The 21,822-nt window shown below is 38.7% G+C and overlaps 1 protein-coding gene across 10 annotated transcripts in view; it reads right to left on the reverse strand.

Annotated features, from left to right (window-relative positions):
• Positions 1–21,822, reverse strand: part of NFAT5 (nuclear factor of activated T cells 5) — a 205,331-nt gene that overhangs the window by 61,362 nt on the left and 122,147 nt on the right. Inside the window, exon 1 of one of the 10 annotated variants that reach the window (XM_081217123.1) lies at positions 8,394–8,776. The exons of the other annotated variants lie outside the window; for them this stretch is intronic. The gene's annotated coding sequence lies outside the window, so the exon portion shown is untranslated. Of the gene's footprint in view, positions 1–8,393; positions 8,777–21,822 lie in introns of those variants that run through there. 10 annotated transcript variants of the gene reach the window in all.

Consider the following 21,822-nt stretch of genomic DNA (forward strand, 5'->3'; position numbering starts at 1 on the left):
CTGTATAAAACTAGACAGAAGAGATGTCAAATAACCCAAGATGCTCCAATATCTTCCTTTGGAAAAAAAAAAAAAGAGGGTAACTTATCATCCCTTACATATGAGATGGCATGTACTAGTGTATATCAGCTTTAAATTGGCTCCTCCAATTAGACCAATAGTCTACTGCTCTTTTACTCAGCACCTTTATCAAATATTTTAATTTACTATCATAATGCATTTTTCCCTCCTAAAGAAGAGAAAAAGAGGAATGTTATGGCTCAAGGAACTACTTCTTACTCTGAGGTATCTCCAACTCTAGAAAGGCACAAGTATAGGATGCTCTTAAATCACTAAGCACAAGTGCCTATATTAGATTATGATTACTTTACTATCCCAGATTAAAGAGTACTGTATCTTTTTAATATATTTTATAATATTCTAATTGTCCATAAAATCAAATTTACATCTACTATTTAAAAATTATTTTATAGTTATTATTACATGGTTTTTGGACAGAAATAATTATCAAGATATCCACTAAAGGTAGTAGAATCAATGTTGGAAGAAACTTCAAAAGACCAGTTAGAATCATATGTCTATTTTCTAAAGAATTGAGGCACAGAGTTTAAGGGACTTACCTAGTATTCTAAGAAAAGCAACATTCCAACAATTAAAGAAGATTATTAACTATTTGTACTAAGTGATTAAAAAAATAAAGGTAGCACTGTAAGACATTTTATCCTTGGTAGCAAACAATACTGTCAGTTAACTGATTACTGAATTCATAAATACTTTGATCCTCCCAGTTAAAATATGTATCCTGAGTTTCATGTGGATAGGAATAAGAAAGAATATCATAAAGGAAAGCTAAAATTAGAAGTTGTATTATTAAATGATCTTCACTCACAGTAAAGAATCCACTTAAAAATTTTTCTTTCGAAAAACTATTACCTAACACTTGAAATTTTCATCTTCAAAGCATTTAGCAAATGTTACATCTGTCTGAATATAATATGCCCTGACTAAAATTTTTCAGCTTGTTAAAATGTTGGTAAAAAACTTAAGTAGATTACTTCCATCTTTCAAATAATATAGGGGGGATAGTACGGAGAAACTAATTAAAACAGAAATGTCACATCATCAAATACAGATTTTAATACAATTATTTTTCTCAATCCATGTTGAAAATGAGACCATTATACATAGAAGAAAAGCGTATTCAAGACCTTTTTTGGTGGGGGCTGCAGGAAAATAAACAAAAAGGAAATATGAAAATAAAAATTAGCTTAGATAAAAAGAGAAAGGATCTACCAAAATGCATTTATGTCAAGGGAAAAAAAAACTTAACCTAGTAAAAGCCCCATCGCTAACCACATTTCACTTTCCCAAAGAAGGACACAGAGTCTAAATTAGAGGTATAAAAGCAATGTCAATAAAAATACATTGGAAAGTAACTAAATATAGAACTTGTTAAATCTCAATCTTCCCTATAACCTACCCCCAAACCAAAGTAATAAGCAAGTCAAGTGGAAGGTGTAGGAAGCATGGATTCATTCCTTCACCAAAGGTATTTTCTGATTAACTGACTCAAGTGTTTGGAAATTAGAGAAGTCAGAAGTTTCTTCCTATCTATCCAAGGAAAACAGCAGGTAATACAGTCCTTACCATCACAGGCTCTGACTTCAGACAGAACTGTGTTGGCTCTGCTACTTTAAACAACTTCTCTAAGACTTAAATCCTCACTGAAACTCTTCTTTTACCCCATTATCTCAGAGATTCCCTCCAAGATATTAACTGTACACCATGACCACATACGTTGGTCTTACTCTCAAGCCCGCTTCCCATAAAACATAAAAAGATTAAAGGGATATAAATTATGCTGTTAGTACTACTGTCCTTTAGTCCTAAATTCAATCCAAATTAAACACTTATACAGTCTCCACTAGCCAGTGAGAGAACTCCTGAACAAGAGCATAGGTCCTTTAAATCCATGAAAACAACAAATAGTCCTCCCTCATGTTAAGCTGCCATATCTGTTTTTCTTGCATTATCTTTTAAATCAGTTAAATAGATAAGGAGGAATGAAATTCTAGATTTATAAACAAAGAATATGAAGAAAGAGAATGAGAAATCTATAATGGAAAGGCAGTTTCCTGAGAAAAGACTTCCTTAGAAAACTATAACCTCTACTACATTTTTTTTAAAACCTACTAGATTTTAAAAGAATCTACTAGATTTTTTTTTAAGAGACAGAATGGATACAAGGTTTCTTTTTGCAGTGGTAAAAATTCCAAAATTAGAATAAGGCAATGGCTACAGAACTCTATAAATATAAATAACTAAACACCACTGAATCTGTACACTTTATTTATTATTTTTTTTATTTCCTTACCTAGAGGAACAGTTTAGCAAAAAGGAATATTCTGTTCAACCCTCAGTGCTCAACTTTGTTCATATAATTCCATTTATATGAAATGTCTAGAACAGACAAATTTATGGAGACAGAAAGTAGGTTAGTGGTACCCTAGGGCTGGGTGAATAGAAGAAAGGTGGGTGACAGCTAAAAAATATGGGCTTTCTTTTGGGAGTAGTGAAAATATTACAAAATTGATTGTGGTGATGGTTTCACAATGCTGTGAAGAGAATAAAAACCTTTCAACTGTATACTTTAAATGGGCAAGTTGTATTACATGTGAATAAGATGGTTAACAAAAAACCTACATAACCCAACATTTGTTATCTCATATTTTCTGTGGACCAGGAGTCTAGGCATGGCTTAACTGGGTACTTTGCTTAGGATCTCACAAAGCTGCAATGAAGGTGTTGGACAGGGCTGTAACCATATCGCTCAGTGCTCATATTTATCTATTTTTTAAAATTTATTGTATTTTTTATTTATTTTTTTATACAGCAGGTTCTCATTAGTTATCCATTTTATACATATTAGTCATATCGACATACATATATGTTAATCCCAATATCCCAATTCATCACACCACCACCCCTCACCCCCGCCATTTTCCCCCCTTGTTATCCATACGTTTGTTCTCTACATCTGCGTCTCAATTTCTGCCCAGCAAACCGGTTCATCTGTACCATTTTTCTAGGTTCCACATATATGTGTTAATATACGATATTTGTTTTTCTCTTTCTGACTTACTTCACTCTGTATAACAGTCTCCAGATCCATCCATATCTCTACAACTGACCCAATTTCACTCCTTTATAAGGCTGAGTAATATTCCATTGTATATATGTACTACATCTTCTTTATCCATTCGTCGGTCGATGGGCATTTAGGTTGCTTCCATGTCCTGGCTATTGTAAAGAGTGCTGCAATGAACATTGGGGTGCACGTGTCTTTTTGAATTATGGTTTGCTCTGAGTATATGCCCAGTAGTGGGATTGCTGGGTCATATGGTAGTTCTATTTTTAGTTTCTTAATGAACCTCCATGCTCTTCCTCCATAGCGGCTGTATTCACATTCCCACCAACAGTACAAGAGGGTTCCCTTTTCTCCACACCCTCTCCAGCATTTGTTGTTTGTAGATTTTCTGATGATGCCCATTCTAACTGGTGTGAGGTGATACCTCATTGTAGTTTTGATTTGCATTTGTCTAATAAATAGTGATGTTGAGCAGCTTTCACGTGCTTCTTGGCCATCTGTATGTCTTCTTTGGAGAAATGTCTATTTAGGTCTTCTGCCCATTTTTGGATTCGATTTTTTGTTTTTTTAATATTGAGCTGCAAGAGCTGTTTATATATTTTGGAGATTAATCCGTTGTCCATTGATTCATTTGCAAATATTTTCTCCCATTCTGAGGGTTGTCTTTTTGTCTTGTTTATAGTTTCCTTTACTGCACAAAAGCTTTTAAGTTTCATTAGGTCCCATTTGATTTTGATTTATTTCCATTACTCTAGGAGGTGGATCAAAAAAGACCATGCTGTGATTTATGTCAAAGAGTGTTCTTCCTATGTTTTCCTCTAAGAGTTTTATAGTGTCCAGTCTTACATTTAGATCTCTAATCCATTTTGAGTTTATTTTTGTGTATGCTGTTAGGGAGTGTTCTAATTTCATTCTTTTACATGTAGCTGTCCAGTTTTCCCAGCACCACTTATTGAAGACACTGTCTTTTCTCCACTGTATATCCTTGCCTCCTTTGTCATAGATTAGCTCACCATAGGTGTGTGGGTTTATCTCTGGGCTTTCTATCCTGTTTCACTGATCTATATTTCTGTTTTTGTGCCAGTACCATATTGTCTTCATTACTGTAGCTTTGTAGTATAGTCAGTCTGAAGTCAGGCAATCTGATTCCTCCAGTTCCATTTTTTTCCCTCAAGACTGCTTTGGCTATTCGGGGTCTTTTGTGTCTCCATACAAATCTTAAGATTTCTTGTTCTAGTTCCATAAAAAATGCCATTGCTAATTTGATAGGGATTGCACTGAATCCATAGATTGCTTTGGGTAGTACAGTCATTTTCACAATATTGATTCTTCCAATCCAAGGACATGGTATATCTCTCCATTTGTTGGTATCATCTTTAATTTCTTTCATCAGTGTCTTATAGTTTTCTGCATACAGGTCTTTTGTCTCCCTAGGTAGGTTTATTCCTAGGTATTTTATTCTTTTTGTTGCAATGGTAAATGGGAGTCTTTCCTTAATTTCTCTTTCAGATTTTTCATCATTAGTGTATAGGAATGCAAGAGATTACTGTGCATTAATTTTGTATCCTGCAACTTTACCAAATTCATTGATTAGCTCTAGTAGTTTTCTGGTGGCATCTTTAGGATTTTCTATGTATAGTATCATGTCATCTGCAAACAGTGACAGTTTTACTTCTTCTTTTCCAATGTGTATTCCTTTTATTTCTTTTTCTTCTCTGATTGCTGGGGCTAGGACTTCCAAAACTATGCTGAATAACAGTGGCAAGACTGGACATCCTTGTCTTGTTCCTGATCTTAGAATTTTGTCAAAAGCTTTTTCTGCATCTATTGAGATGATCATATGGGTTTTCTGCTTCAATTTGTTAATATGGTGTATCACATTGATTGATTTGCGTATGTTGAAGAATACTTGCATCCCTGGGATAAATCCCACTTGATCATGGTGTATGATCCTTTTAATGTGTTGTTGGATTCTGTTTGCTAGTATTTTGTTGAGGATTTTTGCATCTATATTCATGACTGATACTGGTCTATAATTTTCTTTTTTTCTAGTATCTTTGTCTGGTTTTGGTATCAGGGTAATGGTGGCCTCACAGAATGAGTTTGGGAGTGTTCCTTCCTCTGCAATTTTTTGGAAGAGTTTGAGGATGGGTGTTAGCTCTTCTCTAAATGTTTGATAGAATTCACCTGTGAAGCCATCTGGTCCTGGACTTTTGTTTGTTGGAAGATTTTTAATCACAGTTTCAATTTCATTACTTGTGATTGGTCTGTTCATATTTTCTATTTCTTCCTGGTTCAGTCTTGGATGGTTACACCTTTCTAAGAATTTGTCCATTTCTTCCAGGTTGTCCATTTTATTGGCATAGAGTTGCTTGTAGTAGTCTCTTAGGGTGCTTTGTATTTCTGCAGTGTCCGTTGTAACTTCTCCTTTTTCATTTCTAATTCTATTGATTTGAGTCCTCTCCCTCTTTTTCTTGATGAGTCTGGCTAATGGTTTATCAATTTTGTTTATCTTCTCAGAGAACCGGCTTTTAGTTTTATTGATCTCTGCTATTGTTTTCTTTGTTTCTATTTCATTTATTTCTGCTCTAATCTTTATATTTCTTTCCTTCTACTAACTTTGGGTTTTGTTTGTTCTTCTTTCTCTAGTCCCTTTAGGTGTAAGGTTAGATTGTTTATTTGAGATTTTTCTTGTTTTTGAGGTAGGCTTGTATAGCTATAAACGTCCTTCTTAGAATTGCTTTTGCTGCATCCCATAGGTTTTGGATCATCGTGTTTTCATTGTCATTTGTCTCTAGGTAGTTTTTGATTTCCTCTTTGATTTCTTCAGTGATCTCTTGGTTATTTAGTAACATATTGTTTAGCCTCCATGTGTTTGTGTTTTTTACATTTATTTCCCTGTAATTGATTTCTAATCTCATAGTGTTGTGGGTAGAAAAGATGCTTGATATGATTTCAGGTTTCTTAAATTTACTGAGGCTTGATTTGTGACCCAAGATGTGATCTATCCTGGAGAATGTTCTGTGCGCACTTGAGAAGAAAGTGGAATCTGCTGTTTCTGGATGGAATGTCCTATAGATATCAATGAAATCTATCTGGTCTATTGTGTCATTTAAAGCTTCTGTTTCCTTATTAATTTCGTTTGGATGATCTGTCCATTGGTGTTACTGAGGTGTTAAAGTCCCCCACTATTATTGCATTACTGTCGATTTCCTCTTTTAGAGCTGTGAGCAGTTGCCTTATGTATTGAGGTGCTCCTATGTTGGGTGCATATAAAATTGTATCTTCTTCTTGGATTGATCCCTTGATCATCATGTAGTGTCCTTCCTTGTCTCTTGTAACATTCTTTATTTTAAAGTCTATTTTATCTGATATGAGTATTGCTACTCCAGCTTTCTTGTGATTTCCATTTGCATGGAATATCTTTTTCCATCCTCTCACTTTCAGTTTGTATGTGTCCCTCAGTCTGAAGTGGGTCTCTTGTAGACAGCATATATATGGGTCTTGCTTTTGTATCCATTCAGCAAGCCTGTGTCTTTTGCTTGGAGCATTTAATCCATTCACCTTTAAGGTAATTATCCATATGTATCTTCCTATGACCATTTTCTTAATTGTTTTGGGTTTGTTTTTGTAGGTCCTTTTCTTCTTTTGTGTTTCCCACTTAGAAAAGTTTGGTGGTGCTGAATTCTCTTAGCTTTTGCTTGTCTGTAAAACTTTTGATTTCTCCATTGAATCTGAATGAGATCCTTACCGAGTAGAGTAATCGTGGTTGTAGGTTCTAACCTTTCATCACTTTAAATATGTCATGCCACTCCCTTCTGGCTTGTAGAGTTTCTGCCGAGTAATCAGCTGTTAACCTTATAGGAGTTCCCTTGTATGTTATGTGTCGTTTCTGCCTTGCTGCTTTCAATAATTTTTCTTTGTCTTTAATTTTGGCCAATTTGATTACTATGTGTCTTGGCATGTTTCTCCTTGGTTTTTTCCTGTATGGGACTCTCTGCACTTCCTGGATTTGGGTGGCTGTTTCCTTACCCATGTTAGCGAAGTTTTTGACTATAATCTCTTCAAATATTTTCTCTGGTCCTTTTTCTCTCTCTTCTCCTTCTGGGACCCCCTATAATGTGAATGTTGTTGAGTTTAATGTTGTCCCAGAGGTCTCTTAAGCTGTCTTCATTTCTTTTCATTCTTTTGTCTTTATTCTGTTCCACAGCAGTGAATTCCACCATTCTGTCTTCGAGGTCACTTATCCGTTCTTCTGCCTCAGTTATTCTGCTATTGATTCCTTCTAGTGTATTTTTCATTTCAGTTATTGTATTGCTCATTTCTGTTTGTTCTTTAATTCTTCTAGGTCTTTGTTAAACATTTCTTCCATCTTCTTGATCTTTGCCTCCATTCTTCTTCCTAGGTACTGGATCGTCTTCACTATCATTATTCTGGATTCCTTTTTCTGGAAGGTTGCCTATCTCCACTTTATTTAGTTGTTTTTCTGGGGTTTTATCTTGTTCCTTCATCTGGTACATAGCCCTCTGCCTTTTCATCTCATCTGTCTTCCTGTGAACATGGTTTCAGTTCGACAGGCTTCAGGACTGTACTTATTCTTGCTTCTGCTGTCTGCCCTCTGGTGGATTAGGCTATCTAAGAGGCTTGTGCAAGGTTCCTGATGGGAGGGACTGGTGGTGGGTAGAGTTGGCTGTTGCTCTGGTGGGCAGAGCTCAGTAAAACTTTAATCCGCTTGTCTGCTGATGGGGGGGCTGGGTTCCCTCCTTGTTGGTTGTTTGGCCTGAGGCAACCCAACACTGGAGCCTACCCGAGCTCTTTGGTGGGGCTCATGGAAGACTCTGGGAGGGCTCATGCCAAGGAGTACTTCCCAGAACTTCTGCTGGCAGTGTCCTTATGCTCATGGTGAGACAGAGCCACCCCCCACCTCTGCAGGAGACCCTCCAACATTAGCAGGTAGGTCTGGTTCAGTCTCCTATGGGGTCACTGCTCCTTCCCCTGGGTCCTGATACACTCTGTTTCCCCCAGTCCTGTTGAAGTCCTGCAATCAAATCCTGCTAGCCTTCAAAGTCTGATTCTCTAGGAATTCCTCCTCCTGTTGCCGGGCCCCCAGGTTGGAAACCCCAACGTGAGGCTCAGAACCTTCACTCCAGTGGGTGGACTTCTGTGGTATAAGTGTTCTCCAGTTTGTGAGTCACCCACCCAGCAGTTATGGGATTTGATTTTATTGTGATTGTGCCCCTCGTACCGTCTCATTGTGGCTTCTCCTTTGTCTTTGGATGAGGCGTCTCTTTTTTGGTGAGTTCCAGTGTCTTCCTGTCGATGACTGTTCAGCAGTTAGTTGTGATTCTGGTGCTCTCGCAAGGAGTGAGGGCACGTCCTTCTACTCCACCATCTTGAGCCAATCTCCTGTACACTTTAAATGTGTGAATTTTATGATATGTAAATTATACATGGGTAAAGCTGTTTTTAAAAAAAGAGAAAGAGGAATAGAATAAGAACAACTGAGAACTGCACAAGGGTGAGCTAGGTCTCTCAATGTTCCTAATAAACTTCATGGACAGAAATATCTTTTCACATAGTTTCTATTTGTGAAAAGTGAAATTATGAAGGCTAAACTGCAAACTAATCTAATTTGCCTTTTAAGGCTCATCTACTGTATCAAGAAAATGCTACAGGCATAGGTATCCTATAGTCAGTAAAATATTTGATGAAAATCTTTAAAAGTTCTTACGAACAAGATAAGAAATGTAGATTTCATAGAACAGATGACTCTAAACAATAAGACCCAAAAATGTATAGGTTCTCCCTTGAGGAATGTGGTTACTACATCAACAACTTGAACAAAGATACAGAATTTACAAATGACATAGGCTTAAGAGGGATATACCGTATGTCATAATTCATCACAGATAATGAAAGGCTGGAATACCTGTGCAAAGGAATAATGAAGTTTAATACAGATCAATGTAACAGCTGATAAAAACTGCTCTTGTGCAATGTACTTAAATGCACTCACTCTCTCACTCTTTTTTTCAAAATCTAGGAATGATTTCACTTTTGTTTTCTAAAGAATTCTTTCTTTGGTCTGCCAGAATTGGGGTGACTGTTGCCTCATATTTTTTTCTGTTAACGTTGCTAATAATTTGAGCAATAATAATGCTTAATCAACTCACTTAATGGTTCATTATGAATTTTAGTTGACCAAAATCCCAATATAAGTGTACTGCTTAAGTATCCATGTAATAGACTTAGATCAAGTATGATAAAGTAAATAATTAGTTAACATATATTATTATTTTTTAAAATAAATTTATTTTTTATTTATTTATTTTTGGCTGTGTTGGGTCTTCACTGCTGTGCGTGGGCTTTCTCTAGTTGCGGCAAGTGGGGGGCTACTCTTAGTTGTGGTGCGTGGGCTTCTCATTGCAGTGGCTTCTCTTGTTGCAGAGCAGGGGCTCCAGGTGCGCAGGCTTCAGTAGTTGCAGCACGTGGGCTCAGTAGTTGTCACTCGCAGGCTTCAGTAGTTGTGGCACATGGGCTCAGTAGTTGTGGCTCGTGGGCTCTAAAGTGCAGGCTCAGTAGTTGTGGCACATGGGCTTAGTTGCTCCATGGCATGTGGGATCTTCCCGGACCAGGGCTTGAACCTGTGTCCCCTGCATTGGCAGGCGGAAGTCCCAACATAAATCATGAACATAAGTGTATGAAAAAAGCAATTAGGCAGAACAGGGAACAAGTTCAGATCAAGAATTTGCCTTATGTTGGTGCAACAGTGCAGAGCCTTGGGTGATTAGAGGAATGAAATCATTTCCAGATATTGAAAGCAAACTAATGCTTCCCAGTGTTTGGTGGGAATGTGAACAATGTAAAAATGGGCTGACTGGTTGGCGTATGTGTTCAGTCATTCAGTAAACTCTAAATGATCCTTTTATGTCACTGATTATTTCTGGGCGAATTTTGTCTTTTACTCTTCAACACTGGCGATATGGGGAGGAGAGGGTGGGAGTCCCACCACACTGCATCAAATTCAAGGAGAGAGAAATCCTATCCTGCCTTTCACAAGGCAGTGAAAGAGAAGGAAAAACCTGTAACTTAATACTGCAGCATTTTTTTTCTTCTCAGTTAGAAACTCTGGTTCCCTAACTGCTGATCAACCAAATCCCACTTTACTGTTTTATTTTACATGTTGCTCAGTTCCAGAAAAAAATGAAAAGAACTCAAACCCCCAAACTCCTTCACTTTCCCCCAGAAGAGTCCAGGGAGATAAACAAATGAAACAGCTGAGAAAAGGCATGCTTTTCTAGTTCTTCCCTTTGCAAAATAACAACATTAATAATACAGTTACAGCTACCATTTACTGAGCACTTGGGGGTGGGGACAGGCACTGTGCAAAAGCTCACTGTATACATATTCTCACTTAATTTCAAAACAATTATGTGAGATCGATTTTACCAAGAATGTGTAACTTGTGTAATAGTAAAAAAAAAAAAAAAAAACAAGAAAGAAAAACACATGTGATAAAACAAAAGAAGGGAATGATAAATATAAAGTTTAGGACATTAGTTTCCTTTGATGGTGAGACAAAGATACAGGACAAAGGAGTAGCAGAAATAAATTGGTCTGGATACTGGGCTCATGAATGTTCTTTTTACTAAACTATATAATCTAATCAAATCAATAAATACAATAAAAATTAAGGCTATGCACGGATAGTGCATAGCCTCACAGAGTCACTATATAAGGCTTAAATAAGAAGGTCTGTTAAAAAGAACTCTGTAGGGACCTCCCTGGTGGTCCAGTGGGTAAAACTCTGTGCTCCCAATGCAGGGGGCCCGGGTGCGATCCCTGGTTGGGGAACTAGATCCCACATGCATGCTGCAACTAAGAGTTCACATGCCACAACTAAGAAGCCCACATGCTGCAAGTAAGACATCCACAGGCTGCAACTTTAAAAAAAAATCCCGCAAGCCACAACTAAAGATCCCGAATGCCGGGGCTTCCCTGGTGGCGCAGTGGTTGAGAGTCCGCCTGTCGATGCAGGGGACACGGGTTCGTGCCCTGGTCCGGGAAGATCCCACATGCCATGGAGCGGCTGGGTCTGTGAGCCATGGCCGCTGAGCCTGCGTGTCCGGAGCCTGTGCTCCACAATGGGAGAGGCCACAACAGTGAGAGGCCCGCGTACCGCAGGAAAAAAAAAAAAAAGATCCCAAATGCCGCAACTAACACCCAGCGCAGCCACAATAATAAATAAAGAAATAAAATAAGTATTAAAAAAACCTCTGTAAATTATTATTCCTTTTTTAGGAATTTTTATTGCCACTTTACGTTTGTTGACCTGATAGCTAACAGCATTCAATGTTCAGCTGCTTTAGGGTCAGAAAGTAAAGACCAGAATTGTCAGAGCCCACCTACTCTTTAACTTTTCTGAAGACTCTTATTAACTTTCAGGTAACATAACAATTCAAAGTTGTACACAACTAATACCACAGACTTAACTTCATGCAGAGATGAACAATAAAAGGTGGGGGGAAGCTCTGTAAATAAATTGAATTCAATTATCGAGCAAGCAGCTAAATGGAAGTATTTGTGGTAAAAAGGATGATACTTTGTGTTGGGAATACTTAAAAAAACTAAAAAAAGGTGAATTAATGCTCAGCACACATATTAGTTATTCAAATAATGAATGCTACCTGATATTAGATGCAAACACTCTAATACTGGAAAATGTATTTATAAATGTTTGTATTCTGTTTTTAAAATGGGATTTTACCTTTTTTGTTCTTTTTTTAAACTCTGTATACAGGGACTTCCCTGGTGGCGAAGTGGTTAAGAATCTGCCTGCCAATGCAGGAGACATGGGTTCAAGCCCTGGTCTGGGAAGATCCCACATACTGAGGAGCAACTAAGCCCATGCGCCACAACTACTGAGCCTGTGTGACACAACTACTGAGACCACATGCCTCAACTACTGAGCCCACACGCCAAAACTACTGAAGCCCACGTGCACCTAGAGTCCATGCTGTGCAACAAGAGAAGCCACCTCAATGAGAAGCCTGTGCACTGCAACGAAGAGTAGCCCCCACTCGCCGCAACTAGAGAAAGCCCGCGCACAGCAACGAAGACCCAATGCAGCCAAAAGTAAATAAATAAATTTATATATATGTTAAGAAAAAGCAGCACATTAAAGAATATTATAAAATAAATAAATAAACTCTATATACAAAGCTACTTAAGCACCCAGAAGAGTTAAAAGGCTTTCAAAAAGTTCTTGCAAATGGTTTGGGAACTAATTGCCTTACTCTTCCATGTCTCTATTAACTATCTCAATAAGCTGGTGAATCCCAAAGCTATGGTTTCGCATGAGACATTCTAAAACAAAATGCCTGGCACCTCCACTGTGCCAACATAGTCTGCGTTGAAGAGAGACAGCATTCATTCTGTTAAAAACAATTTTAGGCTTGACAGTCATCATAGTTGGCATCTCCACTGGAAAATGTACTGGCTGCAGGTCTACCGGATATTTGTTTTTTAAAAGATTATTAAGTCCGAAAATAACTTGTAGGTGATCTGTTTTAATAAATTTTTCTCAGCCAAGTTTAAGTCAATTTACTAGTTTGCTGTTACTTATTTACTTAATCATATCACCTCTTCCTGATTATATTTTATTACAGTTTTCCTCAAGCTGGTATTCTACAGTAATTTTAAACAATACACAGCAGCATAGATTACAACAATTTCAGGAATAAGAAAAATAAATTGAGTTCCAAAATCATTTTAACATAGTACATCATATATTTTTTTCTAGTAGGTATTACTTTCACTTTAAAATTTCACAATTATTTGCTAAATAACTTAACATTTATGAGATACAGAACGGAGTATACTATTTAACTAACCATTTTTGTTATATACTTTCTTAATTTATTTCTATTATTCTCAGAAGATGTTATTACTTAAGTCTGTTCTAGACAGAACAAGACTTTCAAAGTCCTATCTATGACCTAACTATCGAGTAAAACCTTTATGGCTTATTTATAATTTTCAAAGATCTTACAAGAATACTTTTCAATAGAGCTTTAAGAACTGTAGAGTTCAGAGTCCAAGAGGAGTAAGGAGGAACAGGGTTGAGTGTCAGAAGCCCAGCGGAGTGAGAAGGGAATCCATAGTGAGGTTGGGGGTAGCAGAGGCCGGCAAGGGGTTTCAGAGCCCAAGCAGGGTGAGCGGGAAAAGATAATCAGGTGCAGAATCCAAACAATGTAAATAAAATATCCACAGCCTGGTGTGTGGTGTCAGAGCCCAAGCAGAATGAAGAATATATCTGGGGGGAGTGGAGACGGGTGGAGAAGAGTGGAAGGGTGGGATGGAGTCCAAGAAAGCAGGATGAGAAGAGGGAAGCCTGACACACAGAGGGAAAACCTACTGTGGTGGGTTAGAGCCCAAGCAAAGTAAAAGTCTCCTGGGATGGGGAGACCAAGCAGAATGAGGATGGTTATCAATGGGAAGGAATGCAGAGAAGCTAGAATAGGGTGTCAGAGCCAGAGCATGGTGAGAAATGTACCCTCAAGGGGATGGCACAGGGTATCACAGCTAAAGCAACTGAGGTGATGGAGGGTAGCCAGCACAGAGAAGCAGAGCCTGAGCAGGATGAGAAGGGTATTTGTGCAGGGGCATTTGACACTGGGTGTAAGAACCCAAGCAGTAAGGAGAATGTCCATATAGTAGGGCTGCCTGGGCTGGGTGTCAAAGATTAAGTAGGAAGCAGAGTGTGCCCATAAGGAGTGTGGAAGTCCAGAACGGGGATTAGAAACCCAAGCAGGGTGAGGAGGGCATTTGTGTGAGGCCTTCGAGCCTGAGCAGGATGAAGAGGACATTCCCATGGATGGACAGCCCAGCATAATATGCTGGGAGTTCCAGTGGGGTAAGCAAGACATCCATGGGGGTTGAAGGAGCAGGAGCAAAGGGCACTTCTAGGTAAGAGTATCAAAATCCTAGTAGGGTGAGAGCTATAGGATGATATCTGCCTAGCAGGGCTGCCCAGTGTGGGGAGTCAGAACCCAAGCAGGGTGAGGAGGGTGTCAACAGGTAAGCAGGGGGGCAGCTCTGGGTCTTATAGCACACATGGGATGAAGAGAGCATTCCTGTAGGAGGAAAGCAGCCAGAACCTGGACTCAAGTCATGGGTGTCCAAGTTGGATAATTAGGTATCAACATGTACAAAAGAGGGAAGCAATGGCCATAGAAGCTTGATTACACAGAGGAAGATTGCTCAAATAAGTAAATATATTAAAATTAAAGGGAGTCAAGTTCTGCAATGTTGAACAAAAGAGTTACAAACACAGGAAGGAAAACAAGAAGGAACCCTATGGTACTGAGTTGCAACTGGAAGTATCAGTATGAACTCATGAGAGAAAGATAGAAAAATAAAGACATAACTGTATGTATGTATATATATATATTCCCTAGCTCTGTCTTCTGAAAGATTCTGTGAGCAGCAGTACTCCAAAAGCAAACTCATGGAAAATAAGCACACCTAGTATCCAGATCTTGGTTTCTAAATACTCTTTTCTACCTAAAGTAGCTAGGGCTTCTTTGAGAAACAGTTGATATCAGGACTGGGATACATAAAGTACAAGATGAGCCTGAAATACATACTGTTTTACTAAAAGTAAGGAAGTACTCAAAGAATTATAGGGGACATGTCAAAAGAATACAGAGGGCTTCCCTGGTGGCGCAGTGGGTGAGGGTCTGCCTGCCAATGCAGGGGACACAGGCTCGTGCCCCGGTCCGGGAAGATCCCACATGCCGCGGAGTGGCTGGGCCCGTGAGCCATGGCCGCTGAGCCTGCACATCCGGAGCCTGTGCTCCACAACGGGAGAAGCCACAGCAGTGAGAGGGCGGCGTACGGCAAAAAAAAAAAAAAAAAAAAAAAAAGAATACAGAAACCATCTTCAAGAGGCTCTCACTAACCAATATGAGACAATATGAGCATGAAAATAAGTCATGGGAGTTCCCTGGCGGTCCAGTAGTTAGGACTCAGAGCTGTCACTGCCGTGTCCCAGGTTCAACCCCTGGTTGGGGAACTAAGGTCTGGCAAGCTGTGCAGCACAGCCAAAAAATAATAATAATAATAATAATAATAGTAACAGATTATAATCTAATGAAAACATAGGAGTCCATACTGACATAAAATAGTAATGAATAAACTGAACGTGTGATGAGGAATGAGATATTTAAATAGTTTCATAGTACAACTCTTACAAAATATTGATACTTACTGATTACAAAGGAGAAATAGGGTAGCTTTAAAGTAGAGAAGTCTGACAGATACCATCTTAATCAAGTGATCAAAGTGAGTAACATCAGTAATGACACAAATCAAAATTGCATGCCACCCTAAAGGATTTGGTAAGAATACATCATTATTTCTGTGGTATTCGTGCCAAAGATGCATAATTTGAATGTAATCATGAGGAGCATTCCACAAAATAACTGACTTGTAACCTTCAAAAGTATCAAAACCATGAAAGTCCAGGAAAGACCAAGGAACTATCTCAGATTGAAGGAAACTAACAAGACATGACAACTAAATGGATATGTAATTGTAAACTGAATGCTGATGTTATACAGCAGGGGTCCTCAACACCCAGGCCGCAGACTGGTAGCGGTCCACGGCCTGTTAGGAACCTGGCCGCACAGCAGGAGGTGAGCAGCAGGCGAGGGAGCAAAGCTTCATCTGCCACTTCTCATCAATCACATTACCGCCTGAACCATCCACCCCTCTCCCAACTGCCATCCGTGGAAAAATTGTCTTCCACGAAATTGGTCCCTGGTGCCAAAAAGGTTGGGGGCCGCTGTTATATAGGACATTACTGGGACAACTGGAGAAACCTAAATGGGGGTCTGAGGATTAGATGGAAAAAATGTGTCAATGTGAATTTTTTACATTTTGGTGGTTATATTGTAATTATGTTGGAGAATATCCTTGTTTGCTGGCAATACATACTAAAGTATTCAAAGGTGATGGGGCAGGCATCATGTTGGCAACTTACTCTCAAATGGTTCAAGAAGAAAAAGTTCTTTGTACTGTACTCACAACTGTTATAAATTGGCCTCTCTCTCACTTTTGCTACCATTTCTGCCTAAAATCAATCAAACAAAACCAAATATTCTGGTAGAGAAAGGTAGTCTGGGTTACAAAATAAATCACAAGTTATCTTCTCCTGGTCATACTCACTTGTTTGACACCTTATATGCCACTCACAGGCACAGTATTTTTAGCTATGCCATCCCCTCTTCACTAACACCCTCAACCTGATAGAACAACAATTAATTTAAACATTCATTCAACATTTATTTTGCTCCTGTACCTGACTAAAGACACAATATAAGAGAAAATCACTCATGAAGTTCACAGTTGAGAGAAAATAAAATTAGTGAAGTTGGGCTTTCCTGGTGGCGCAGTGGTTGAGAGTCTGCCTGCCGATGCAGGGGATACGGGTTCATGCCCCAGTCCGGGAAGATCCCACATGCCGCGGAGCAGCTAGGCCCGTGAGCCATGGCCGCTGAGCCTGCGCATCTGGAGCCTGTGCTCCGCAACGGGAGAGGCCCGCGTACCGCAAAAAAAAAAAAAAAAAAAAAAAATTAGTGAAGTTTAAAATAATGCAATATGCTATAGATGGGAGAAAATATTTGCAAATGATGCGACAGACAAGGGCTTAATCTCCAAAATATACAAACAGCTCATACAACTCAACAACAGCAACAAAACAACCCAATTGAAAAATGGGCAGAAGACCTTAATAGACATTTCTCCAAAGAACACATACAGATGGCCAAGAGGCACATGAAAAGATGCTCAACATCACTAATTATTACAGAAGTGCAAATCAAAACTACAATGAGGTACCACCCTTACACAAGTCAGAACAGCCATCATTAAAAAGTCTAATAACAAATTGTGGAGAAGGTGTGGAGAAAAGGGAACCCTCCTACACTGTTGGTGGGAATGTAAGTTGGTACAGCCACTAAGGAAAACAGTATGGAGGTTTCTCAGAAAACTAAAAATAGAGTTACCATATGATCCAGCAATCCCACTCCTGGGAATATACCTGGACAAAACTCTACCATTCAAAAAGATACATGCACCCCTATGTTGAGAGCAGCACTATTCACAATAGCCAAAACATGGAAACAACCTAAATGTCCACCAACAGATGAATGGATAAAGATGTGGTACATATATACTACTCAGCCATAAAAACAAAATAATGCCATTTGCGCAACATGGATGCAACTAGACATTATCATACTAAGTGAAGTCAGAAAGAGAAAGACAAGTACCATATGAGATCACTTATATGTGGAATCTAAAATATGGCACAAATGAATATACCTACAAAACAGAAACAGACTCATAGTAGACATAGAGAACAGACTTGTGGTTGCCAAGCGGGAAGGAGGAGGGAGAGGGATGGACTGGGAGTTTGCGATTGGTAGATGCAAACTATTACATTTAGAATGGATAAACAACAAGGTCCTACTGTATAGCACAGGGAACTATATTCAATATCCTGTGATAAACTATAATGGAAAACAATGTCTTTATGTGTATAACTGAGTCACTTTGCTGTACAGCAGAGATTGGCACAACACTGTAAATCAACCACACTTCAATTTTAAAAAATGCAATATGTGCTTTAATAGAAATATGGGATGTTAAGCAAGTCGAGAAGAGGGAATCCTTAACACTATCCATAAAGGATCAGAGAAGGCTGCACAGGGTATGTGACACCTGAGGCCAATCTTGAACACGGAAATGGGTATTTGACAAACATATTTGTGAAGGAGGAGAAACTTAAAAGCAAATCTGAACAGAGTATTTGTATTTTGGTTACTTCAGGTTTTCAAGTAATTCAGTTAAATTAGAATACAGTAGTTACATGGAGGAGTAACATGAGATGAGGCTCCCAAAGACATGGAGGGACTAGATCGTGAAAGGCCTTGTATAATCATTCTAAGCAATAAAGATTTTATCCCTCAGCACATAGGGAGCTTTTGAGTGTTTCAAGCAAAGACATGATAAGCTCAGACTTATATTTGTGGATGATCATCCTCCCAGGTATATGCAAAATAGACTAGGTCCTAGAGGTGGCAAAGAGTAAGTTTTTTTACAATCCTCTAAGTCAGAAATAATGAGGTCCTGAACCAAGGCAGCTGCACTGAGAATGGCAAATAGGATACAAATTTAAAGGTGCTCAGAAAACTGATGAACTGAATTGGATGACTAGCGGCAAAGGGAGGGAGGGAGGAACGAAGGGAGGGAGAGGGGGGGGGGAGGGGGAGATGGGGAGAGGGGGAGGAAGAGGGAGGGGGAGAGGGGGATGGAGAGAGGGAGAGAGGGGGATGGAGAGAGGGAGAGAGGGGGGGAGAGGGAGAGAGGGAGAGAGGGGGAGAGAGAGAGAGGGGGGGGAGAGAGAGAGAGAGAGAGAGAGTTGCAAACAGCACACAGGAATTCTGGCACGAGAAAATTAATGGAAGGTGGTGCAGTTTCCCATGATAGAGAGTTTAGGAGTAAGAGTAAATCTGGAAATACAGTGAGTTCCGTTTTAAATGATGAGGCTGAGGTACCTATGGGGCATCCTAGTGAATGTATAAACAGGAGAGGGATCTAGCAATTGATGATGCTGGGCACATAGACTGCTTTACTTTTCTTTTTTTTTTTTTTGCAGTACGTGGGCCTCTCACTGTTGTGGCTCCTCCTGTTGCGGAGCACAGGCTCCGGACGCGCAGGCTCAGCGGCCATGGCTCACGGGTCCAGCCGCTCCGCGGCATGTGGGATCTTCCCGGACCAGGGCACGAACCCGTGTCCCCTGCATCGGCAGGCGGACTCTCAACCACTGTGCCACCAGGGAAGCCCTACTTTTCTTTTTAATACAAATCCTATCCTAGAACTGGGATAGAAAATTATTAATTTATTTAAAGTTATTGTTTGCTTGTAAAAATACAGATATGTATGAAATAAAAATAAATTTGTCCATGATCTCACCATCCAAAACACTAGTATATTTATGTTTCCCTTCCCTATTTTTCTATGCATTTTTAAAAAGTTGAATAATAATGCACATAAACTTAATATCAAACTTTTCATTGAACATAACTTTAATTTCTCATATGTACTGTAACTTTGACACCCTCATATTGCTATGTATCATCTTTTATGTCTATTTTCTATCTCTCCAATTAGTTGAAAACTCTTCGAAGGCAGAAACTGTGGTATGTCTTATTTGAATGACTAAAGTTTAGCAGTACCATACTTACAAAAGGCACTCAATGCTTGCTGATGAGGTTACCAAAATACTAAAAGGTTACTGGGTCATAATTTTAAGTTATGAAATAAGCTTCAGGAAAATTTCTAATTTTCATATTATTTCAGAAACACTGCTAATAAATAAAAGAGGTAATCAAAAACATATCAGTGGTGACAACACTGTACCCGCTAGAGAATGAAGCACAGTCAATAAATATTCTCATTATTTTATTCATTCACTCAACAAATATCTACTGATTGCCTGATGTAACCCAAGCACTCTCTTAGTTCCTGGGGATACATCAGTCATAAAACAGACAATGTGTGCCATGGACCTTCCACTCTAATGGACTTAAATTATGGTAACTGCTGGCTTGCTAAAAAGAGAAGGGGGCTCCAGTGTCCTGTAATTTTCTACCCTTACTAAACTCACATTTAATTGTAGCATTAGTAAAATAAGTTCATTTCTGGAATATAAGCAGTAGAAGCATCTCAACACACATTTATTTTAAAACTTTATAGTATACACAATATAATGTATACATAATTTTAATTTAGCTTAATGTTTCCAAAACCAATACTGAATAGAGATCTGTTCCACTGCTTAACAGTCAACCATCTTATATAATCATATATTTAATAAACTAATGATGTACTTATCAATGTATATAATAATCAATGAAAAGAAATAAATAAGATTTTTGTTTTTTTCTTTTGGCTGCGTTGGGTTTTTTTTTTTTGTTGCTGTGCACAGGCTTTCTCTTAGTTGCGGCGAGCGGGGGCTCCCCTTTGTTGCGGTGCGCGGGCTTCTCGTTGGGGTGGCTTCTCTTGTTGCGGAGCAAGGGCTCTAGGCGTGCGGGCTTCATAGTTGTGGCTCGCGGGCTCTTGAGTGCAGGCTCAGTAGTTGTGGCGCACATGTGGGATCTTAGTTGCTCCGCGGCATGTGGGATCTTCCTGGACTAGGGCTCGAACCCGTGTCTCCTGCATTGGCAGGCGGATTCTTAACCTCTTAGCCACCAGGGAAGTCCCGATAAATAGGATTAATGTTATATTATTTTATACATATTATTTTCATTTTGAACTTGAAAAGACAGTTAATAAATGATGATTTGCTCATTCATTCATAAAGCACATTATTTAACTGTTCATTATGTGCCAGACAAAATAATAAAGTAAATAAAATAGAGTTCTTAACTTCAATGTTATTTCTAATTGCACAGACCTTGGATTCCAAGGTACCTCAGGAGTTTATTTTCTAAAAGAAGAAAAACATAATTTAATCACCACTAATTCATTTTGTGTGCGTTAAGTGCAGACACTAAAGTGCCCTGTATCTATCTCTGTTTTCAAACATTCACAGTCCAGTGAGGTAGACTGCAAGTAAATACATAAATAACCAATGGAATCAGTACCAAGCCACAGATGTTATGTGCAAAAAAGGAAAGGAAAAGAAAACAGATATAAAGATGGCAAGGGAAGAATGGTATGAGTAGAATTAATGTAGTTTTAGGAGATTAAAGTTCACATAAAAAAGCATAGAATTTTAGAGGTAGAAATGGTAAAAGTACTCAGTGCAACCCTCAGTTTTTACAAAGAAGAAATTATGTTCCAATTAGGTTATGATTTGCTTAGCATAGCCAAGACTGGTTAAAGCTGGGTCCTAAGCAGGAGACTAGCTGGCTGAAAGATAAATTCTTTATCCAGCATTCCTGTCTATGCAGTTAGAAAGAACACTGAAGTAGAAACTCCATCTCTTTTATTTATTATATTATTACTGTGTGTGGCACTTCAATAATGTGCTTAGTGAATGAATATACGAATGAATGAGTGAACCATCTACCTTGATTGATTCTACTCAAACAATTCTAAAACATCATTCTTATTTTTATACTCATAATCTTAGTGAGGGAGAAGAAAATAACGAACAAAAACCTACCTTTTTTCCTTGCTATCATTACCAAAATGTCCTACCACCTCAACTAAAAATGTCATTTTTCTACATTATTTCTGACCCCAAATACCCTATTCCCTCATGTCCCATCTTCCAACTTCTACCCTATCATCATCTAAACAACCATTTTTCAAATGAACAAATAAAAACACTTTTCATGTTTTAGGGTATTCATTTTCAGTGATTAAAGTTATTTCCTATCAAATTTCTTCTTTTCTATTCATGTAACATGATTTTTTTAAATCTTCTTTTTTTGGGGGGCTGCACTGTTCAGCATTTGGGATATTAGTTCCCCTAACAGAGATCGAACCCACACCCCCTACATCGGGAGCGCAGAGTCCCAACCACTGGACCACCAGGGAATTCCCCATGTAACTTGATTTTTTTCCTCCTTCAAGCTAATACTGAAGAAATCAACAAG

The sequence above is a fragment of the Mesoplodon bidens genome (genome assembly GCF_964165515.1).
Source record: "Mesoplodon bidens genome assembly, chromosome: 18".
Taxonomy (NCBI): Eukaryota; Metazoa; Chordata; class Mammalia; order Artiodactyla; family Ziphiidae; genus Mesoplodon; species Mesoplodon bidens.